Below are 7,440 nucleotides of genomic sequence, written 5' to 3'. Positions count from 1 at the left end.
TGCACATAGTTATGTTCCTGAATAAACTGTTTTGAGAAGGACATTGGTTTTGTCGCTTCTTTTCTGCTGGTTGGAGATGGTAGCGACAGTCTAGGTAGGACATCTCTATAGGGAGCAGTCTTAGGTTGCAGTGACTGAAGGATGAAACTGCAGTTATTATTTTTTACACATACAAGTCAATCATTCGTAAACACTTGTATCTGGCCAAAAGAAGCCTTTCCCATGGCAACCTGAGACTTTGATTCTTTTCAATAATATACATTGACTCAGGATTTCATCTACTCATCACACATTCACTCAAAGCTTTCTAGGCTCCCTACAATATAGACAAACTTGAATAATTAGACATATTCATATTTTTTCCATTTTCCAAAATGAGTTACCTTGCTATGGTTATTACTTCAATCTTTGGGGCAGAGGTAGAAGAGCATAATGGTGAAGCCTTATTTTCTGATGTTTGGCAGAATACCACATTGTCTTACTTTCCCCATTTCCTGAATACAAACTTCCTTCTAAGTTATCTGGGCCCTTTTCTTCAAGATTTTCTGTATTAATGTCAATTTAGATACTAAAATATAGAGTCCTAAAATTGGGCTAGCAGTGGCCATTTATCCAAAGAATAAGAAAGCCAGATTTGGGCCATGATCCGAATACCTGTGTCTAGTCTGACTTCTCCCAAATAGAGTTCGTTTTAGATTATCCTGTAGGCAGACAATGGGTATGTCCTTTGGAAAGGACAATTTGAAACCATGGAACATGCTAAAACAAGGTAAAAACATGGACCAAATCCAACCACCTGGAGGCATCTCTCAGATTTCAGATCGATGCAACGGGCCTGGAAATTAGGGTGGGTATACCCAAATTGCTACAGTTGTCAGTGTCAAGAGACCATTGGTCACTTGAAAAGTTCCCAGAGCTTTCTAAAATTCTAGACCAAGCAATTCTCAGAGTCAATGGAAAGCTCCTGGAACCTTCAGCCAAGTGAGTGTTAAGAAGAGATAGGGCCTCCCAGAGCCTCAGAGCCCTAACCTCGGCATCTCTGAGTTTGGTCCCGTGAGTTACATTGTCTTGCTTTTTGGCTGTGCTAAATTCGTGGCTTGTCAAATGGACACTTGCCCTCACATCTGGAGGGCAGTGCAAGACAGAAGAATGTGAGAAGAGAGGTGCTTAGAGTCAGAGAGTGAAAAGAAATGGCTGCCTGAGAGATAGGTGGCCCTGCTGGGCCTCTTCAGGACCAGGGTGAATGGATGAGAGCGAGGAGGTCCCTTTATATGGAGGACCTAAATCACCTGTGGGCCTTGGATTCCTTTCACTTCCCAGCACCATGTATTAGATATCTGAGACAGCTTAACAAGACAGAAGACAGAAACAGGAGTCTGACCTTTCAGCCGATTGGACTGTGTTTATTAGCACACACAGCAAGAGGCAGACTTTCTCATCCAGGCAGAGTCTGCCAGATAAATAAGACAGATGTTTCCTTTTATATGGAAGGAGTGAGGGGCAGAAATTGTTTCTATACTTATCCTATGACTGTCCTGCAGACTCTCCATTGTGTGACAAAGGTGGGATGGGCTGTCCCAAGAGACATTCTTTTCATCTCAGAGGAATCAAGAACTCTGTCATGGTTTTCAACTTATAGGCAACTTAAAGTTCATAATATTTTCCTTTTCTTAATTAAGCTGAATAACAAATTTTCTCAAGTTGTATAAATTTTCTATTTTGTATTTATACAGAAACATATGTTTAGGGACAATCTGAGATTGAGTGATTTTTCAGACAATACCCTTTCTTCCATAAGGCATATTTATTCTATGCCATGTTTTAGACTTGATGTTTTCTATACCATATCTAATATAGTCATTGTATCTACATGGTAAATCAGATTTTCTCTCCTATGCTCATAAATAGACAAATTGCTGCTGAGGGAACTTGAGAGTTTTGATCAAGTAAATTGGCCAAAAGCAAATCTGATAACTTTATTTTTAAAAGCAAACTAATAAAAATGTCCTCTTCTTTGCTTTACTTGTGTGATGTTTTTTACTAATATCATGCACAATCAATTTTATTAACTTTTTAATGTAACAATATTTTGTTTCTCTATATAATATACATTACTTAATATATCTATCTTAATATATATCACTTAATATATCTATAATAGTGTTATTAAGGAAAATAATAAGGTTAATTATATATATGTATATGTATTATAATGTGAATCAGTAAAAACAAGAAAATTTTTAATAGCATTGCTATTAAATAATAAACTCAGCAGAAAGAAAAGGACAAGGCATAAGTAGTACCATGGCAACAAACCCTGATCCAGGCAAGCTTACTGAAGACAATGGAGCCAAGAATGTACATATCCTTTGTAGGAGATTCACATCTGGAAAACATAACATATTAGCAGATATCCACATTGAGAATCATTATTAGGCAGAAAGAATGCAAGATGACGGGGCAGCTGTACACATGAACTCACACTAATTATGGCAGCCTGCACAAGTCTTGCTCAAAATCAAGCCAGACCAAATACCAGCTGAGAGAGGGGAGGTAGGCAGGAAGTCCAATTCCTAGCAGAGGAACTTATGGCAATTGATAGCTTCTGAGAGAGGAAGATTTCTTTAATAGTACTACCTGTGGCAAGCCAACTATGTTGCATAAGAAGGCCATGCATCCAAGATTATGGGTGGCACAAATTAGTTTTGATGGGGAAGAAAAAAAGAGCACAAAGTTGAGTGTATAAGGAAGAGAGGGTGGCTTTAGGAAGATTTGGAAGACAAGGTGAATATGGTCAAAACACACTATAAGATATGTGCAAAAGTTAGTAAAATTAATATTTTGTATTCACTTGGCTACAGTTATTTCAAAAAATGATAATGCCAAAGGAGAAAACACTTTTGCATGCAATGTTTTTATTTCCTTGAATTATTTTCTCGTTTGTCTTACTGGACACTGTCCCTTAAGGCTGCTTATCTAATTTCAGCACAAATGTCTGTTGTAGTTGATATTCCTTTGTGTTTTATGTACATTGCACTTCCAGCAATTATGATTCTCTGAATTAGTCCCTTGAGCTGTTTGCAGAGATTATAGATAAAACATTTAGTAACAAATGCTATCATTTTGATGGTTTTCAAACACACAATAATTTTTTACTTTATGTTTCTTGATCCTTCCTCTTTGTAGTCAATGAGATATATCCACTCTTGATAAAATGGTTCAATTAAGACAGAAACTTTTGCAATGTATAAATTAGTTCAGCAAATAGAGAATAGAGTGTTTTAAAAATTGTGATTTCCCTTGATTATGCATTCACTGATGTCTTCAATGCATTACAGCCATTCTCAGTTCCTGTGAAACATTCTGAGAACCAGAGGCAAGGTAAGCATGTTTCTAATCAATGTATTCATTGATTAAAAATAAAGAAATACTATGCGTGTCTGTGGATTAGTCAAAGTCTGTGTACACTGTGTTGCAGAGAATGTGTTTACTAGAGGTATTCAGAGATTGTATTAATATGTGTTGACTATAGGAATTAAATGTGTGTTGTACAAATTTTCTGAACTTCCATACTGCATTAAATTAAATGAAAGTCAGCATAGAGTCTTTATTCACTGCTTCAACAAGACTTATAATGATTAAAAAGTACTTTAAATATCCCTACTAAACTTTAAACTTGGTAAAAACTTTGAGGAATATAAAACCTTAGTGTAGCTATTTTTATAGCCTGAATGCCACATGATTTAAAAAATGAAATTATTTGCATGATTCTGTTTAAATTTCAGAAGTTATGTTGACACTTCAAGTCCACTATAAGCAGAGGAAACAAAATTTGAACAAATTAACTAATCTGATGCCATACATGCATAGATATTCATGTTTTCAATCAAGTTCTCATTGACCTCAAAGAGCATAAGCTTCCCATGACGCTAAATTGACTTTATGATTTCCTAAGGAATGTAATCTTGTTTTATGTGTTAGTTTTTTACTGACATTTCTTGTACTTTCTTGCCTGGTTATACCTGGATAGTAATGACCTGAAACTATTAGATTCTGAGTAGACATTTTCCATGAATACTTACAAATATGGGCGTTAACTTTTTATTAAATTACAAAATGATGGGATTTGATGGTCTCTCTTTCCTGATTTCTTTCTGTAATAAGTGTTGTTAATGCTGATAGCTGCATCCTTGAAGTGTATTAATATTACTTGTTGACATTTCTCTACACAAAGCTATCCACGCTCATGACAAAACAATAAGAAACTGTGAGTGGCCCTCTTGCTGCTGCCCACCACTGCACTGTACAGTGCTCTAAACAAACTGTTTTTATTTTCTCTTTTAGACAGAAGAAATTATAATGTTATAAGTCTGCTAAGAATTGAATAGCTTCTCCTGAGAAGTCATTGCTTCACTGAAGTTAATAAAAAGTCTACAAGGAATCCTATATTGTGAGTTATCTTCTGAAACACTAAACTAAGCATATTGCTTTATGATTAGGGACTGAACCAGATATTGTCTCCATCTTGATTCAATTATTCTTTTGTGTAATGTGTTAACCTGAACTCTGAATAAATCTTTGAATTCATGATCTAGAAAGAAATCTTGGGACATAATCACTAAAGTACATTTTTAAAATATGTGTTCTATGATATAATTGAAAAATAGAAAATTTGATAAACACAGAAAACTTTGAAAAGTACAGTGGTATTATTAAAGGAAATATTAACCTAGCAGACAATATAACATTATTAACATAAATCATGTACATAAGAATAATATGGAACTCTTCAAAGTCTCTTCAACAATTTCCCAAAGAGCATCCTCTGAGCCCTGAGCACAATGCACACTTTAATAGATAAGAGTTCTGTTCTCCTTGAGCACCCTGGGTTACCTGGAGGATTCCTATAAGTATTTGCTTGGTGTCATAGATTTGACAAGGGCAAGATCTGAGGCTGTTCCCAGTTAAATGCCCCCCCCCAAAGTGCTTTACAGCTATCATACTTAATAAATATTAATAATCAGTGTTTTTTATTCCCATGGCAAAATGTGCCCATATTGTTTTGGATAAAGTATCACAATAATTTTGATTAGATCCTTAGAAGGAAATGAAAGATTAATTACTTTTTCCAAGCTCTCTGAAGAGAAAAAATTAAGGATATGAATTCATATAGGATAAGCTCAGATGAAGAGATAAATGCAATAAAATATTTTTTATACTGTACAATTATACCTGTGTAGTAGTTGAAGACTTCAGGAATCATGTGAACTTTTATTAATATTGAAGTTAAATTCCTTGAAAGGACTATGAATAACCATGATCCTCATTAAATGTATTGTATGTTAGCATATGTATAATCCACTGACTTTTCATAAGTATTTTTACATAAAAGCATAATTTGGTACTTCTGGTACTGGAGAGTGTATCTCCTACCGTTAGAATATTTAATGTTTTTTCTAGGTTTTAAAGACTGCCTATAAAAATGATCTTTTGTCATGTGCTCCTTCTCATCACCCCTCTGTTGCCCACTCATACCTTCCCACACAGATCTTCTTACATATTTTCATAGCTTTACTCAAAAGCAAAAGAAGAGTGAACATTATTGTTTAGAATGTAGTGTTAGGAATGTAGAATTATTGTTTAGAAAAACATTAAAATTAACAAGAAGTTTAAAAAAATAGATACACGATAAACCTGAAACAAGGTTGGGATAATTGGATATATTCAAGTATTAAATTATGCTCTATATGATAAAAAGTTAATTTTGGCTTACTGGTGTTATAGAAAACCCTTACTATTAATCAATAACATACAGATGGACTACAGATGCTTCAGAACAAGAGAAAAGAGAATTGAAGAGATGGCAGGAAAAGGACTTATAAATAATGTCTTATACAAAAATATATTTATAACCAGTATTCTGATATGTTCTTTCATTTAAATTTACTTAACTGAAGGAGTTCAGAATAAATAAGTAACATATATTGTGAAGTATGTAATTATGGAAATACATTCCAATACATGCCAATAGCATGGAGTTTTTATTACTATTGCTTTGTAATGCAGCTTGAAATCAGAGATGGTGATAACCTCAAGAATATCTTTATTGTGCATGATTCTTTTAGAGATCCTGGGTTTTCTTGCTTTTCCTTAAGAAACTAAGTATTGTTCTTTTATGGTTTCTAAAGAATTGTGCTAGAATTTTGATGAGAATTGCATTGAATCTGTAGATTGTTTTTGGCAAGATGGCCAATTTTACTGTTAATTCTACCAATTCATGAGCAGGGGAGATCTTTCCATCTTCCAATATCTACTTCATTTTCTTTCTTCAAGGACTTATGGCACTATCACACAGGTCTTTCACATGCGTGGTTAGAGTTACCCCAAGATATTTTATATTATTTATGACTATTGTGAAGTGTGTTGTTTCCTTAATTTACTTCTCGGTCCATTTATCATTTGTGTAAAGGAGAGCTCCTGACTTCTTTTTTTTTGTTAATTTTTTATCCAGCCACTGTGCTGAAGTTGTTTATCAGCTGTGGGAGTTCTTTGGTATAATTTTTCCAATCACTTATATATACTATCATACTTTGACTTCTTCCTTTCCAATTTGTATACACTTGATCTTCTATAGTTGTCTTATTACTATATCTAGAACTTCAAGTACTGTATTGAATACATATGGAGAGAGTGGAGAGCCTTGTCTTGTCATTGATTTTAGTGGAATTGTCTTAAGTTTCTCTCCATTTAATTTGATGTTGGCTGTTGGTTTGCTGTATATTGCTTTTATTGTGTATCGGTATGGGCCTTGTATCTCTGATCTCTCCAAGACTTTTATTATGAAGGGGTGCTGGATTTTGTCAAAGGCTTTTCTAGTAAGATGATCACATAATTTTTTTCTTTCAGTATGTTTATATGGTGGATTATGTTGATAGATTTTTGTATGTTGAACTATCCCTATATCCCTGGGATGAAGCCTACTTGATCATGGAGGATGGTGTGCTGGATGTGTCCCTGCATTCATTTTGTATGTTGCTGAGTATTTTTATATCAATGTTCATAAGGGAATTGGTCTGAAATTCTCTTTCTTTTTTTGATTTACTTATTAGGGTAACTGTGGCTTCATAGACTGAGTTAGGCAGTATTCCTTCTATTTCTATTTTGTGGAATTGCTTGATGAGTATTGGTATTAGCTCTTCCTTGAAAGTTTGGTAGAATTTTCCATCTGGCCCTGGACTTTGTTTGGTTGGGAGAGTTTGTTTTAAAATTTTTTATTAAACTTAATTATTCACTTAACATCCCAATATCAGTCCCCCTCTCCTCCCAGTATCCCCTTTCACAGATCCTTCCCTCATTCCTCTCTCCCCTTCTCCTTTGAGAAGGGGAAGCCCCACCTCTAGGTGTCACATCCTTACCCCCACCAACCCCCCTGTACATCAA

This window comes from Mus pahari, chromosome 9 (genome assembly GCF_900095145.1).
Source record: "Mus pahari chromosome 9, PAHARI_EIJ_v1.1, whole genome shotgun sequence".
Taxonomy (NCBI): Eukaryota; Metazoa; Chordata; class Mammalia; order Rodentia; family Muridae; genus Mus; species Mus pahari.
This window is presented reverse-complemented; position numbering follows the sequence as displayed.